At 32.9% G+C, this 17359-nt stretch overlaps 1 protein-coding gene across 1 annotated transcript in view; it reads left to right on the top strand.

Moving 5' to 3' along the window:
* Positions 1 to 17359, top strand: part of LOC138327950 (arginyl-tRNA--protein transferase 1-like) — a 183117-nt gene that overhangs the window by 137180 nt on the left and 28578 nt on the right. Inside the window, exon 5 of the mRNA XM_069274455.1 lies at positions 11476 to 11646. The gene's annotated coding sequence lies outside the window, so the exon portion shown is untranslated. The remainder of the gene's footprint in view (positions 1 to 11475; positions 11647 to 17359) is intronic.

Genomic DNA, 17359 nt, shown 5'->3' with positions numbered 1-17359 from the left:
ACTGATTAGAGAGTAAGAATCAAGACTGCCACGATTTGACAAAGTTATAGGATTTTTGTCTGGTCTCTATTGATTCAATCAGGGATTTTTTTTACATCATTTCCTGTAATGTAGTCCAATAACATATAATGTCTCCTGTACTATTGGATAGGTCAGCCAAGATATATACAAAAGTAAAATACCAATGACTACTCTGTACATCTAATGTTGATTCTGTAACAACCTCTGGTAGTAGATTCTAACAGGCCGAGGGAAGAAGGAAATCCTCATGACGTCCTTGGTGGTAATTCTTGACTGGCTTTACCTATGTGACACCCTCTTGAAAATGTCATCATCCAGTTTTAAGGAAATCCCCTTTCTCCCTTTTTTACAATCTCTTGTTTATCACAGGATCGATGTCATTACAAACACAAAATTAAGTGTTTCCTAACAATTTTTCCTTTTAAACTGTGAAAATTTACAGATCACATTTTAGATCCCATTATTTGATAGTGATCATATTCATGCCATGCGGCATATATATCAAATTTGAAACTGTATTTTAAATGTACGCATTTATAAATACGCTATAGTAAATATAAATAAACATATGTAAATTTATGGGAACAAGAGACTAATATGTTAACATATAGTCAAGGGTCAAAATGCTAATTATCTTAGGAAACTATGGCGGTTCTGATTGCTTTTACACCATTAAAGGAAAAGCATTACAAGGGTTATAATGTAAATGTAATCTCTATAAGAATTGAAATGATTACTTTTATTTTAACTAGGAAGATAGAGCCCCAGAGGCTCAGTGGTTTGAGTGTACCTATACAATATAATGCCACTGATACAAGCTCCATCTCTGGGTCGCAAGTTTCTATAGAAATGTGGGTCAGTTTCCAGCTACTGAATGTAGGTTGGTGATTTTTCTCTGGACTCTGGCATTCCTCCACCTTCAATAAATATGTTACATACTTAAATGACCCTAGCAGTTAATTGAACACAAAAAAAGAATGAACCAAAGAAACAGTATAATTGGAAAAACGAAACTGATCTTTTGAGTTTCTGTTTCATTGTTTATGAGTGGAATGTTGGGATTTTAGATGTTATAAAATTTTGGTTATTACAGATTACTGTGGTATAATGTCCCAGTTAGGTAACAGCTGCAGACTTATTGTTATTGATCATGCAGGAACGTCAGACAGCAAAATTAGGTCTATACATTGATCTAGGGGCAAATAGCAGAGTCTCGGGTCTACATTAACATGGAAGTATTGTGGACTAAGAGGTCAACAGCAATTTGGAAAAATAGACTTAACATTCATAATGATAAGGCTAGGTTTATCCATAAGGTATAATTATATAAAATGCAGCCAGTATAGCTATAGTACGATGATTTGATTCTGAATTGATGCTGACTAATAAATTGAGACCAGAATTATACTTACTGAAGAGCTTTCTCTTAATACCTGGTAAAATGACTTAATCATAATCTAATATACATAAAAATCTGAGAATTATTTAAATGTTTCTAAGGTATACAGTAAAACTTGTAATTAACGAATACCTATAAAAAGACCACCTGCTTAATAAGACCGCTTTTCTATAGAATCTCAAATAACAAATTTCAGCATATTCTAGCTGAGAGTTATATAAATACTTGGCCTGGACGTAAAGTCCATTTTCCATCTGTGCCTTGGGTATAGTCTATATAGACAGGTCTGATTGTAATCAGATATTTGTTTAAAGTTTTTATATTCTTTGTAGCTAATCCATTGCTTTGTTATTCAGTATGATTGCTTAGGTTTTATGAAATAACAAAATGTTATGTTGTAATAATTTACTAAATTAAAAAAAAGATTGTGTTATCCCCTGATTGTTTGATGTTATTGCCATATTATACCATGTTTTAGGTGATAAGGACGAAAATCGTGTTCCTATAGCGAGATAGGTCCTGGCTGACATGTTTACACATTTAAATCCAAAATACGTGTCTTTCACACAATAGATAACTGTTTGTATTTATAAAACAATATGACATTGTAACTGTTTGTATTTATAAAACAATATGACATTGTAACTGTTTGTATTTATAAAACAATATGACATTGTAACTGTTTGTATTTATAAAACAATATGACATTCCCTCACAGGAGTAGCAGTCCTGGACACTATATGAAGATTATTTCTATAGCTCTAATACAGTTGATCGTTATAGATGCAATGATAAATATACTAATATGTACTGATGCAATGATTAGTTTGATCATATTTAAGTGTCAAATATGTAAATGATTATTAATATAGTGTCAGCCATCATAATTTTATTTATAGTTGCCAGCAGGATTAAGTTTTGTTGAATCTGCCTCTTAAAAATAAATTGAAAAAAAAAAAAGTTTGTTTTTTTTCCTCCAGAAATGTGATTATCTAAAAGCACCTGCAAATGTTTAATGTATCTATCCTATACTATATACCAGTTATAATGATAATATGATAGATACAGCCCAAATTTATCTCAAAGTTCTGAGATTCAAGGCTTTATCAGAGTCCAGTAGCTGATCAGTTAGTGCATGCAATTCTTCATTTCTGTTAAACTTAGATATCAACTTGGTGATAATAATTGTCATCATATTCACATGGCATTAACTGAAAATATTTTTCAACTTGCAATTATAATCCTTGTAAGTTTTATCTTTGGTAGTCATATACATGTATATCTACTACATACCCGTAAGCAAGTATATTGGTTCATATGCTACCTTCATTGTAAACATATGATCATACTTTGTATGTTGTTAACGTTATATGTGCATCATTAATTCCTCCAGAGAAATCATGTGCAAATAATACTTCTCAGAACATGACTATTCTGCATACGAAATAAGCAATAAACTTGGAAGCTTTGCAATTTGCTAATGATGTGAAAAAAATATGTAACACCTATAGTTTACAATGATGTCACCAACACAATGTTAGCACAACACATTTGCTGACATTTAACATTTGAAAACTCTTTATCTTCCTTTTCCATTTAGTACACATGCTAATTTCTCTTTCCCTTAAGAAAATTCTATAGAACAATAAGATCAAGATCGAGCATTCTTTTATCAAAATCTGAAAGACCTTGAGTTCTTTACATAAGTATTGAAACTTTCTTGAAAGCTTTCATCTCCAACTTATCTATAGAAGGTAAGAGGGCTGTCACGACCATTACTAAGCCAGCCCATCAGTGTATATATTTACTATGTAAGCATGCTGGCCAGTGATGGGACTACTTTTTTGCTTAGTCATGTGTAACATTCACAGAGGTTAAAGGTCAGCAATATACTATGTAGGTGTTACAATTTCCTGCTGAATACACAGTGTAAATGTGTGTAATATTCTGGCTGAAACTAGCATGTGTTATCACTACAGTAGAGAGAAACAGAAGCTGAAACAGAAACCAATTTTTACAACACAGAAACTGACATTTACAGAATTCGTACTCATCATACTATCACTACATTTGCGATGCATTTTGACATTTTTAATATATTAACAGCATTTTACTCAATTTTAAGCCTTAAAGTTCCACTCTCCGGTATCTAAGATTTGGTTTAATTGCTCTTTCATCTCCATTTTAATTTTTAATGAAATCTTAAGTAATGGACACTGAACCTTTGTTATATGAACATAATCCAATGAAACTTGCCTATAAAGACCATCCAATGCACAAAAATGGACCATTTGGGCTCCCAAAGTGGCCATTTATAAGTACTGTTGGTCATTATACAAATGTACATAGTCGATAATGAAGGTCAGTTTTACTGTGATGGACAACCACTGATCATGATTAACTATTAAATGACATTAGCCGCTGCAAATGAAGGATCGTGAGCTGAAACAATATGTCTGGTTGAGTAACAGAGTGCTGCTATAGAAATGTTAGAATTATATCACAAAGTGATGAAGATGTTTGTGTGATAGTCAGATAGGAGATGGACTAGTCACTTATACAGACGTAATACCATCTAGGGTATATATGCACATCTATAATATAGGTATTTGGTGGTTTTGGGTAGGTTATGTCAGCGAGTCCATCATGAGTGTGACCGATCTCTCACACATTACCCTGAGTATATCTGTTTACAGGTAGATCACCTGACCCAGGGCCATTTACCAGATAGAGGTGACACTAACCATGGATATTAGGGATTGGTATATACATCACCAAATCATTCAAATTTGGTTCAACGACTTTATGGAATGATCGAAGATATTCGGTGTCTGATCTTTAATCTGAAAAGTCAATCTGATGTGTGTTTATGAGTTCTCTGTTTCAGACATTTTGGTTATCATCACATAAAATATTATCTTTTCTTTAGACAATATTGATATACATACACCAGACTGTATTTAGTAGAATTGAGGAACTTAAATTGCAAAAAAATAAGAATCTGAAGAAATTGCCAGGATTGAGTATAGACCTGTGTGCAATAAGACATCTGTTTCAATGTAATTTTGGAAACCATGCAGCTATCTAATCTCAATGTTAGGGCTCTTTGAATCTGGTCGATGAAAGAATCGTCTAAGAAAGTTGGGCCTTTTCATGAAAAACAATTATTGACAGAGGGCCACTGTGGTTTTGTGGTGTCCAACATCCTACCACCATTATTAGCCCTCTTGGTTGATGGTCATTTGTGGGTCATTTAAGAGTCCGATACTCTTGGGAGTACTCGGATTTTCTTCCCCACCAAGACCTGGAATATTCTGAACTGACAGTATCCAGTAGCTGTTGATGGAATGTAAATCAATCTACAACAAATTGTAATTATACACAAAAATAGAAAAAAATAACAGTATAAATATGAAATCCATTCTGGTTCTCTTAGGCATTCATATTAGAATGTCCCATTCTAAGCTGTATCTGTAGATACCTTAAGTGTGTCCTATCATTGACCTTTAGGATAATGTCACTAAAAATTACACTACACTTTATATACACATCTCAATGGATTTTATCAACAGCAAAATTTATTCTGCAATGAAAATCTATGTACAACCACTTTTTGTAAACATACCAACCTTTTTAGCCAATTTAACAGTGGTCATGCTGATTTATATAGAATATGTGTTTCAAACTTTATTTAAAGTATCCCAATTCTAAAATTCCAGATCAATGTCACTTCTTTCATGGAGGAAGGGAAGTAACCCATGGATTTTTCCTGTTGTAAGCATTTGATGTAAAATAGCCAACGTGGCTTTAAAAAATAATAGAAAAATGTGCAAAGTTAACATTAAATCATCAGATTTTATCTTTTCTCACAGTGAATTGAGAAATCCAACACCTTTTCTAGAGATCTTAGGTGTAATTGGGTGACTATATATATAATTTCCTACAATTTTAACTATTGCACTACAATTGCTATCTGTGATAGTTTACTGGTAACTATTGCAGAATACAATTGCAGTAGTATTTCGATAGTATTGCATTCTGAATTAAATTAAAATCCTGTCGAAGAATTGGCCGCCGTGAGGTATATCTAGTGCAGTATTGGTTTAGAGTTACTTCCCATTACCTGCTAGCCTCGGTACAAACTCAAACGCAATGGAGATCGTGATTGAAAACATTGTCGGTGTTTGCATTTTGATTGAATAGCGTGGAAAAAGTGACATTTTAATTATCGTGACTGTTAGTCTGTTTATTAATCCTCTGTGAGCACATGATTTAGTCCCGTTACAGAAATATATCTGACAATTGAAACTATCAATAGTTTGGCGTACTATCCGCGATTGTTATTGACTTTTGAAATTGCCATCAATTGCATGATTGAGTTGAGATTGTGGCATACAATCACAATAAATCGATATTCCGATATATTGTTACACTCCTACTTGTACTCCTGCTTAATGTTTGGCACTAAGTTAACCACTAAAATATTATCATCACAAAAAGAACCAGATTTACCGGTAAATGGAATAAGATTACTTCTAAAACAATGTACAAACTGATCTTTCTTAAATTTTAGTTAAAATAAAGTTTAAAGGTAGGTTTCGCCCAATGAAATATAAAGACTACGAAATTGAAATTTATCCTTTACATAGATATGATCTTCAGATCATTTTCAATGCATACAGCGAACAATATGGATGGTCAGTTGCCTAGCCTGACCAGGAAAGTACTCCTCTAAAAATAGAGCGAAGTCATGCTTTACATAGAACATGACGTATTTTTTTCCAAAACAAGGCCACAGCAAGTCAGATGGCAGTGACAGCTTGCCACGGCATGTTTAGTTAAAAAAAACAACAACAAATCGAAGTATGATGGACTGTTTATTCATATTATATCATCTAAAACACTTCATGTTACTTAAATACGCTCGCTAGCTTAGTAAACCAAACATACGTGTAGTTAGTCTGCGGCTGTATGTGCGCTGGCATATAACGTTATATGTGTTGAAATTAAACTCAATTTAACTCAACACGTGCAATGCCGTTACACGAGTCCCAACAAGTTCCGCTTGAGATGTGGCTTCTGTTTTTTCTATTGCTACATGCCATCTCTGAATTTAATTCGCTGTAGATATCCTAGGGTGCTACCGATCCCATTAAATTTCAACCACTTTGTTGCCGATTCAGATATTTTGTTTTGTACGTATCTCACACACTTTCGTTCAGCCATTTTGTTTACTTTTAGTGCGTAACAATGCGCATGCGCGAAACTTCGACAACACAATCCATCGCAGCTTCGAATTCATTTGCATACTATTTTGTCTGACGGACACCGTAATAAATCAAGGATTTCCTTCAATTTTGTATTCAAGACACATTTGTTTAATCTCAAACGCATAAAGAAATTAAATTGAGATATTTTCAATATGTTTTTTTCAATTTTTCTTCCGTTTATCGGATTTTACAAAAACTATTTATTTGGTTGGGCGATACCTACCTTTAAATTTGAAATAAAATTACATGTTCCTCAAAACCATTGTATGTATGACATAGCTTATGGTATATACTGTTATAATTACAGCAGTAATAACTGTGCTGTAATTAATGGTCGGTTACTCTTATGATGAGTTCAAAATTTTATTCCCATTAACTAGGTTTTTAAGATAATGCAACTAAAAATGTTTGATTGATACCTTGTTAATTAACTTAATTAGATACATATATACATCAAAAGATTTTTGTTGTGATGTAATCACATGTCACCCAAAAAATAAAATAAACAATATTGTTAATGTGAAATATCTTGCTGTCTTCTTTTTGATAGCATCACTTTAGATGGCCGATTTGGTGTCAGTTTCTAGATATATTTGTGTTGTGTAGGTCATGGGGCGAGTCAGTTTATAAATATATTTGTGTTGTATAGGTCATGGAGCGTGTCGGTTCATAAATATATTTGTGTTGTACAGGTCATGCAGCATGTCGGTATATAAATATATTTGTGTTGTGTAGGTCATGGAGCGTGTCCGAGAGTTTATAAGTATATTTGTGTTGTATAGGTCATGGAGTGTGTCGGTATATAAATAGATTTGTGATGTGTAGATCATGGAGTGTGTCGGTTTATAAATATATTTGTGTTGTGTAGATCATGGACTGTGTCGGTATTTAAATATACTTGTGTTGTGTAGATCATGTAGCGTGTTGGTTTATAAACATATTTGTGTTGTGTAGGTCTGTTGTGTACCGTTCAATGCAGAACTAATTTTATTACCTTCACATAGGAGAGTTACAATTTTTGGTGCGACTAGTATTCAGACCGTAAAGGACTATAAATCCGGAATACAATAATTACAAATACACAACAAGGTCGTCGAGCGTGTTAGTTTATAAACATATTTGTGTTGTGTAGTTCATGGAGTGTGTCGGTTTATAAATAAATTTGTGTTGTGTAGATCAAGGAGTGTGTCGGTTTATAAATAAATTTGTGTTGTGTAGATCAAGGAGTGTGTCGATATATAAATATATTTGTGTTGTGTAGATCATGGAGTGTGTCGGTATATAAAAATATTTGTGTTGTGTAGATCATGGAGTGTGTCGGTATATAAATATATTTGTGTTGTGTAGGTTGTCGAGGGTGTTGGTTTATAAACATATTTGTGTTGTGCAGATCATGGATCGTGTCGGTTATAAGTATATTTGTGTTGTGTAGATCATGAAATGTGTCGATATATAAATATATTTGTGTTGTGTAGGTCATGTCGAGCGTGTCGGTATTTAAGTAATAAACTGTTACCAGATTGGACATACAGTTGATATGAAGCCCATCCGGAAGGAAGATAAATAGAATGGCGCCCGTTAGGGCACCATGAATATTTATCTTTCGGACGGATGGGCTTCATATCAACTGTATGTCCAATCTGGTAACAGTTTATTACTTATATTTCCATTCCGATCATTCAAATTCAAAACTATACATGTATATCTTTTGAATTTCCCGCTTGTGCTAGTGTTGACGTCACCAAGTTCAATAAACGGAACAGCCATAGCATCATCTTCTGAATATAGTTCAACACAAAACGGTTTGAAACAAGCGAACAAATGAAAATTATGAGATAATATTTTTTAATACATGCTATTTTGTCAACACGATAATACCATTAGATTGCATAGACCGCACAACTTCAAAACCACTTTTAAAAATATCTGACCGTTATGTATAGGCGTAAGTATACAGTGTATACATTGTCAGTGACGCGGCGGAAACGTCAAATATTCATACGCTTGACCAGATTGGAGTTCATAGCCAGATATTGCCCATCTGGTTTAACATAGATTAAACGGGAAACTGAAAGTAGAATGGAAATATATAAATATATTTGTGTTGTGTAGGTCGTCGAGCGTGTTGGTTTATAAACATATTTGTGTTGTGTAGATCCTGGAGCGTGTTGGTTTATAAATAAATTTGTGTTGTGTAAGTTGTAGTGTGTGAAATGCGACTAATGACTTACATTCCTACCAGGTAAAACTACATTTATGAATGGACACCTGATCTGTATACAGGTCGCATTGTTTACCTGGTCTCCTGTTTATATACCTGTAGTAGAGAGAGACTGTTGGATTACTGTATGAAGATCATAGATGATGTCATGTTATTCATAAGGCCTATCTAATATTATCAAAGTGCCAAGGCCACTCATAGATGCTGTGAATGAAGGCCTCAAACAAAAGAATTGGTTTTTCATTTAAAGAGACAATTCACTCAGGCTAATTCTTTTACATAACCAAGAAGCCAAATATAGCATAAATGTATTGTTCTACATTTCTTATGAAATATATAACGTAAAACATTGACAAATTCCTGACATTTTTAAGTATTTTAATTAATATCGTTCAAATATCAAATCGTTGATCAATACAATTAAGCAGGTACAATATGTACGCTGTACCCATACCCGAGCAAAAGTCACGCACGTTAAACAAATGAACTTCATAACCAAGGTGATAAAATGATTTTTAGGCAAGACAATTCACCTAACAAGGTAAACACACTACCGTCAGAGCGATTTGAGCAGTTCTAGACAAAAATTGCATTACTCTACGAGCAAGGGACAGGGTTCGGCATACAAGAAGTTTGACCACAGTGTGCAATGGCGGACAGCGAGCGAGTTTGAACATTTCACACACATGTCACCATCATGGGCTTTTCATGCATATCACAGTAAAACCGACTGATCTAATTTCCATTAGAACTAGTTTTTTTCCGATATATGTACAAATTTTAATGTTCTCTTAGACTGAATTGTCCCTTTAATTATTGAATTTAGTATACTAAGTGCGCAGTGTTGAATTTCGGAGTTTTAACAACATATATTTACGGTATACCGTTTTTATTTTATGATATTTAAAGTTTTTCAAGAACAATAAGTTGAATAACTCATTTTCCTGAAATAAATGTAATAAATTTTATATCTAAATTATTTCTGAAATAACAATTTCAACACCAATGAAACCAATTTGGTTTCCCTTTTAGAAAACTAACATGTGTTGCTTTGACGACTTTTGACTAATAAATTACGGCAAGATACTTTAGCCAAATAAAAGGTACATTATTTCATTACGTATATCACTTGGATTTCATTTAAATTCACAAGAACGCTTGCCATTAATTATAACATCAAGAAAACTTTTTGTAATTTATCGGACTTTAGCAAGTCTTCGTAAGCCCAACAGTATAACTGGTAGGTGAGATATTATCGTGTAGAACATTTTATGGTGAGTTTTGCTTTGCCGACTTTTGACTTATAATAAAACATGGCCATATACTTTTGCCAAGTAAAAGGTACATTATTTGGTTACTTATAACACTCAAATTTCTTTTGAATTCATAAGAACGCTAACGTCAAGAAAACTTCATGCAATGCATCAGACTTTAGCAAGTCTTCGTAAGGCAACCGAATATTACACGGCAATATAAGTTCATTTGTCACTTTAAGTTGCTGGTACAGATCTGTATGATCATTATATTTTGTAAGATTATGTTGATAAATTTTGTACTTTTCCCTTTTCAATATAACGCAGTTGTCGATAAACAAAAAGACACAACTCCCAGTGACAGATCAAGGGAGAAAACACGTACTCAAAACTATTAACTTTTACTGCGCAATAATATCATCAGATAAAGTTCTCAATGCAACCAACACAAAAAAAACTTTATAAGCGTTATAAGAACTTTCTTTTGCAGACTTCTGGCTCCGATTTCTCGAAACAAAAGTGCAGACTTAAGTCAAAACTTAAGTTTTTCTCCTTATATAACTTATGTTAAATTGTTTGACTTAAGTCAGTTTTTGACTTAAGTTTGTTTTTTAGTAATCGAGGCCTGATCTCAGAGTAATACAGATATCATAGAGTCCCAACTGAACACTTAAAACACTCCATTCATGGTGTATATGTATGTACAAATTCAATGTCTGGTTTTAAATATTGGGGTTTTATTTTTTCATACCATCAAGTATTACGTGAAATGAACAAAACAACTTATAATTTTCATCGCGGAGTGCATGGTTTCATTGTTTTGATGTGCACAGGCTCGCCAAGCGTACCTAAGAAAGCTGTTTCACAGCATCAAAAAGTCATCATAAATATAATGGTTATAATTTTATTTGTCGGAAAATTTTGATGATGATACATTACATAACCTAAACTTGAAATATTAAATCATAGTATTTTGTTAAATAATATATGGTACATTGAGAATTTTTGCAAATTGAAGATATCAAAGTTCATAACGTTTCTGAAGAGTATGGAATCTACATCGCCACAAATGTAAGTTTTCATTGACTTTCGAGTAAGGAATCTGTTATACCCAAGCAAAATGACAAGATATGAGTATAATCAAAATTTAATAGGCCTTATACTTACTACTTTTTGAATACCAACATGTTATGGATGTGATTGGTCTATAACAAGTTACTTTTGTTGCATTCATATAAAATTGGATTCGGTATTTTTATGTAATTTAGAATGATAGGATAATTTTCATATAGTTTAATTGTTGTGTTTCAGACAATGCACAAAAAATGGATATCAGAGGAACTATGGATTGATGGACAAGAACAACCATGGCAATGTGGAGAGGTCTTTATATTGGAAAATGTGGAAATGTGGACTTGATGCAGCCATTGAAATGTGGAGAAATCTTATCAGGTCAACTAAGGCTTAAATCTGAAAGTTAAGGTAGGTCCATACTTTTGAAAATCGCGCCAATTCATATGACGCTATACCGGAAGTTGCGGAGGTTGTTTTGAATTCCAGAATGGTTTCCGATACGCCACGACATCACACTTGGATATTTCTTCAATAGGTGAAAATTGTCTACATATAATAATGAATGTTTAAAATCATTAAATAAATCAAATAAAAGCAGAGAAGTGAAAATTATATGCTATCTCTGTGGTTTTTGCGGTCCCTGTCGTAAATGGGAATGGATTTTTAAACACCGGAAGTGCCGTTCGTCGCTTTAAATCATAAGAGGGGACCCGGCCGGACCGAAATTCCGGAATTCTAAAAAAATCGCATAAGGATTTCCTTTAAACACACAATTTGGAGAAAATCATAAAAACAAACAGACATAAACCAGATATAATATCACAAAAACGTATGAACTGATGTGGAATGTTTTTTGCGGCATGATTTTCAAAAAATAGTCAAATATAACCCATCTTAGCACTGGATGAAATGGGGGTAGGGTTGCGAGTTACAAACTTCAAGCTTACAAAATTGTGAAATTTTGATCGAGGACCCCGTGTTTTTATATGATATTTGAAAAACATATTACCTTGGGCATATCATATACAAATATTGTGAAATTGACATGGGTTTTCATTTCCTTTTTGGCCTATTCATTGATTTTTTACGGGCGAAAATATGGCAAAACATGATAATTACGTTTAGAAACGGTCCTGGGAAATAACAAAAATTAGTTAGCATTTGTAAAAATAAAATAGTTTTGTATATTGTTCTATCGTTAGAAATTTAGGACAAAAAATCAACAGGATCGAGACAACATTCACCCTTATATTACAGAAAACATAATTTTATGAATTTTTCTATTTTCGGCCAACAAATTTGCATTGATGGTATATTTCAAGCTTAAATTTCTCAAAAAGTAGTTCGAGAACACCCATTTATCTTTACAGAATTGAAATCTACATGAAAAATGCAAGAAAATAAGACCTGTTAGAAAAAAATGACATGGGTTTTCCCAAAAGTATGGAGCTACCTTAAATGGTGAAAATCACAATATGATGCTGAACAAAATCAAGGAGATGTGCATGGGAAATGAAGTCTAAGTAAATGTTACGTCCCTACCTATTAACTATATGCCCTCTACCTCTAGGTTGCCAGTTAAAATCCCATGTGGGACAGTTGGCAGGTACTGTTGGTGGTTTTTCTCTGGGTACTTTGCCTTTCCTCCACCAATAAATGTGGCACATATTTAAATGACAATGACAGTAGATAGGACGTTGAACTAATAAAAAACAAAAGTTTTGTTCAAATTTTGTATTTGCAATGTTTAAGATATCTTGCCTGAGAAAGGCAGCACTTGGAATTCAGGATTTGTAGACATTGCCTAGATTAAAGTTTTGGGGTATAATTATATACATGTATTGGCAAATATTTCAACTTTTTATAAAGAGCATCATATGAACTGAAAATAACTTGCTGATTGAGGTATCACCAAGAATGCAATTTGTGATCACCTTTAGGGTAGATAAATTATGTTTTTAAGGAATTAACACCTGTAAATTAGTTATAAGACAGCTTACTTGGTTTTTGTGTTATCATGAACTATTTTTCATCAACTTTTTTTTATAAAGAAAATGTGCATTGCCCTTAAAATGTGTATATAAAATACAAAGCCCAGCAGCTGTTGTTGGACAATCCTCAGAGCTTATATCCTCAGAGCTTATATAAACACAATGACCTGCTCGGTATTAAGGACAAGCAACACATTTTATAAGACATTTACATATAAGTCTGTTTTAATGCTAATCAGCCACATAAGTGATATTTGAATGTTGAGCAATTTTAGTTTTCTTTACATACATTTGTATTTGTAACTTCATTACCCAATAAGCTGGTCAGATGACTACAAAAGCTAGATTTTGTATGACCTTCATTAGATGATCTAGACTTCAGCTGGTCACCTTGGGTTTTAGCCTATTTGCTAATCACAACATACCACACTCTATGTGAGAGATACTTCATTTTCTGTTTTCAATCTATATTGTTATTTTCTCACACAAATTTATATTTGAATGTTTAATATTTTATACCATTATTTGGTTGCATGGTTCTTCCCTCAAATGCAGTTACAGTAGCCCCTCTTTACTTCCTTATACCAGGTATTAATGAAGGTTACATCAGAATTTCAACTGTAACTTTTCACTCAGTTAATGGGACTAATTCACATTCTACGTGTGATACCCGATTACGTTTGTGTGGAACTATTGGCGATTGAATGACGTCAAAAGATGATATCCTGCGCAAACGCCATTTCAGCTGGAAGATTACAAAGAGGTACATTCAATCACCACTGGAGATAGTAGTCCCACACAAATGTTACAGGTTATCATGTGGAACGTGAATTAGTCCCATTGAACATGCATGATAAAGCTTCAATTCAAAACTTAAATAATAATGGGTGTGTGAAGTACAAAATGTAGAGCTTACACAGAAAGTTTATAATGATATAGCATTATAGGGCATGAAAGCAATACTGCATAATACTCTCTTTGGTTAACAGATTTGACCTTTTACTACAACAGTTATATAGAGTAATGAGATGAAATTGCTCGCATCATTTTGTCTACTACAGTTTTCTTTATATTAGCAAAGTTGTACAGCTATCAAAGGCACAGTTTAAAGCATGTTTCATGCATTCAATGCAATTAACTTGCAAAAAACAAAAACTCTAATGACAGGGATTGTGCATTCAGGAGATATACAATTCTCATTTCAACTTAAAAGTTCACAAAATCAAAGAACATTGGACTCAAAACAAAGTGCATTGTATTAATTATCGGACCTGGCCATTACTTAACGAGTTGTGTTTTCTTGTAGATGGCCATGGTTTGATGTGGTGAGAAACCAGTGGGTCGATCACTGAAAAGTACATTACGCTCATGATAAGGCAGGTCACTATATCGTCTTTGTACTGTAAGACTGGGCCAGACGTATTACAAACTTGTAACATTTGATGTGGCCCAGTGTGCTAGACCAGCAAATTGTCAATCTACATCAAAGGAAACTTAGTAGATTGTATTGATATAATATCATTGTTTGTGTATTTGCATTCACTAAAAGTAGCAAAAATGTATTTGTAAATTGGATTTTATTTGCTGATAAATTTTTACTCTTAACTTTGCAAAGAAAGGTTATTTAAAAGATACACCAATGGAGCTCCTTGTATCCAAATTAAATGTAACTGATTTCCTAACAGTATGCTATCAGTTTCTGGGTTAGGTTTGGATTTATAGAGTAAATCCATATTATTTCTCATTTACATGGATCTGCACGGATATCATTCACAAATATATATATAGCACATAATATTTACCATTAAGAATATTTCTAGTAATATCATCAAACCTAAATGTTTTCTCAAATATTAAACCTCACATGGAATTAAACCTCAATTGGGGTAATTGGATAAAGTAAAGTACTTATATGCTATACCTGCCTATATTATTACCATATTTTCCAGAGTATATGTTGCCAGTATGAATTATACTTGGACGAAAACCAAAATCAGACAAGTTTTTTGCATTACACATATATAGGTCAAAAAAAAAAATTTAAAAAAAAAAAAAAAAAATAGCTAGCTTATTAATATAGACAGGTTTAGCGGACTAGTATAGTACACATGTGAAATTATCTGATTTAAAAAAAAATTGTCCCATGGAAATTTAAGGCAGTCATTCAGCATAAATGTACTTAAATTTGTATTATTTCTCCAGTAAATGTAGGTATGTAAGAGTCATTGAACTTAAGGTTGTTAGATACTCTCAAGATCGATTTCATAAAAATGCTGAATAATGTTTTAAAACATCTGTTGTTGAGATTTACATTATTTTCTCTCAAGCTTATAAGTACAAGTAGGACATCTCAAGGTGCAGTAACTGCTCTGCTATATTGCATTCTGCATAATATGGGGGGATCAACTGTGATTATGATTACATACTTCACCGCAGATGGACTGCAGTGGTGACTTTCCGAAACGACTTTTTATTTTCAAAATGGGATTTTAAAACGAGATTGATAATTTTGTAGAGTTACAAAAGTTATTAACTTACAGTTAAACACTTATCGTCATATTCTGAACAATTTGATTATAGTAAATTAAATGTTAATTTTCATAACGCGGGTCGTCTTATGTTTTACGCCTTCATCCTAATTACAGAGTGCTAGTTGACTATCACTGTGCCAGACGGCACAGAATCTTCATTATTAACAAAGATTATACAGAGAATTTCGCATTTGTTTGGTGTCGTAAGTTCATCTTCGGTCATCGATATAAATCTTATTATGTTATAATTATCCTATAAGAAACTTTTAATTTTTGTTTCAGAAAGGTGGGTCTTTAAAGTGTTCAACATCACTTTAGTTCCTCATATTTTGGTTTCAAGAAGGAAAGTAATATATAGGAGACTTCCATTTCTTCTGGGCCATATTTTTCCAATTAACAAACATATCAAATGATGCCCTTGCTTATTATTTGATTCCACCAGGTCAGTAAAACACCATGTTAACCTCAACAAAGGCTACTCATATTATGTCTCTCTGTCCCTTTCAAATATGAAAATTTAAATACATGTACAATTAGATAATGTTTGAGTATGTTATCAGTCACGCCTGACTTTAATTTGAACTCATTTTGATTGGACTGACAAAACAAAGATGGGATTGGTCATATCAAACATTATATATATACACATATTAAAACAAATTCAAAAACAATTAATACTTCAGTTTACATGTACTAAAGATTTATTGATCTTGTATACATGCATATTTACACATTCAAATCATGATTAATGCATTTCCTTGTATGACCTTACAGGCTGTGATGCACATTATATCTTAACCATACACATTCATCCCTCACAATATATCATATCAATGATAAATGATATACATGTATATCACAACAATATATGTGATCGACATAAAGAAGACTCGATATAATTCAATAAATAATTATCACTATTCATTTGAGGATATGTTTCATTTTGAGTCTTGTATGAGTTAGTTTATATAGTTTCATGAACACCAGGACATTTACACCATATAAGATTGAGCGGGAGTAATTACATTATTAAATAGGTCTGCTTTCTAGCACATATAGCTCATCAAGACAATGGTTTGACATGAATCATTGTTTAAGATATTTACCAAATGGTTTGACATGAATCATTGTTTAAGATATTTACCAGGTATTTTGCTAATCAAGATCTGACTCAATCTTTCAATTTACTCTTCTATATTATACAAGCTAACAAAATTTGATGGTCAAAGTCCACTGTGACACAAGTCAGATATTTGTTTCCCAAGAACTCTTAAATGAACATAATTATAAACAAGAGTGTTGATAACGATCTACTGCACTTGTCAAGCTTCAATAGGATTCCACAATTACCGAATTCTGAGTAAATTTTGTGATAAAGCCTAATTGCTTAAGTTAATACGACCTCTTGGGGTCTTTAAAAATGGCCAATTTGCCTCTTATAAAGGTCATCCACCTCAGCTGCAGTACCCGTAGAAAAAACACCGACCTTAAAGGTCCATAACATTACCAAATTCCTCACATATCATTGGATTCAAACTCTGAACCCAGAGTCCTTTATACATGAACTACATGACCACTGTGGTTGACAGTACATACATA

Source organism: Argopecten irradians, chromosome 1 (assembly GCF_041381155.1).
Source record: "Argopecten irradians isolate NY chromosome 1, Ai_NY, whole genome shotgun sequence".
In the NCBI taxonomy this organism is placed as follows: Eukaryota; Metazoa; Mollusca; class Bivalvia; order Pectinida; family Pectinidae; genus Argopecten; species Argopecten irradians.
This window is presented reverse-complemented; position numbering and strand designations above follow the sequence as displayed.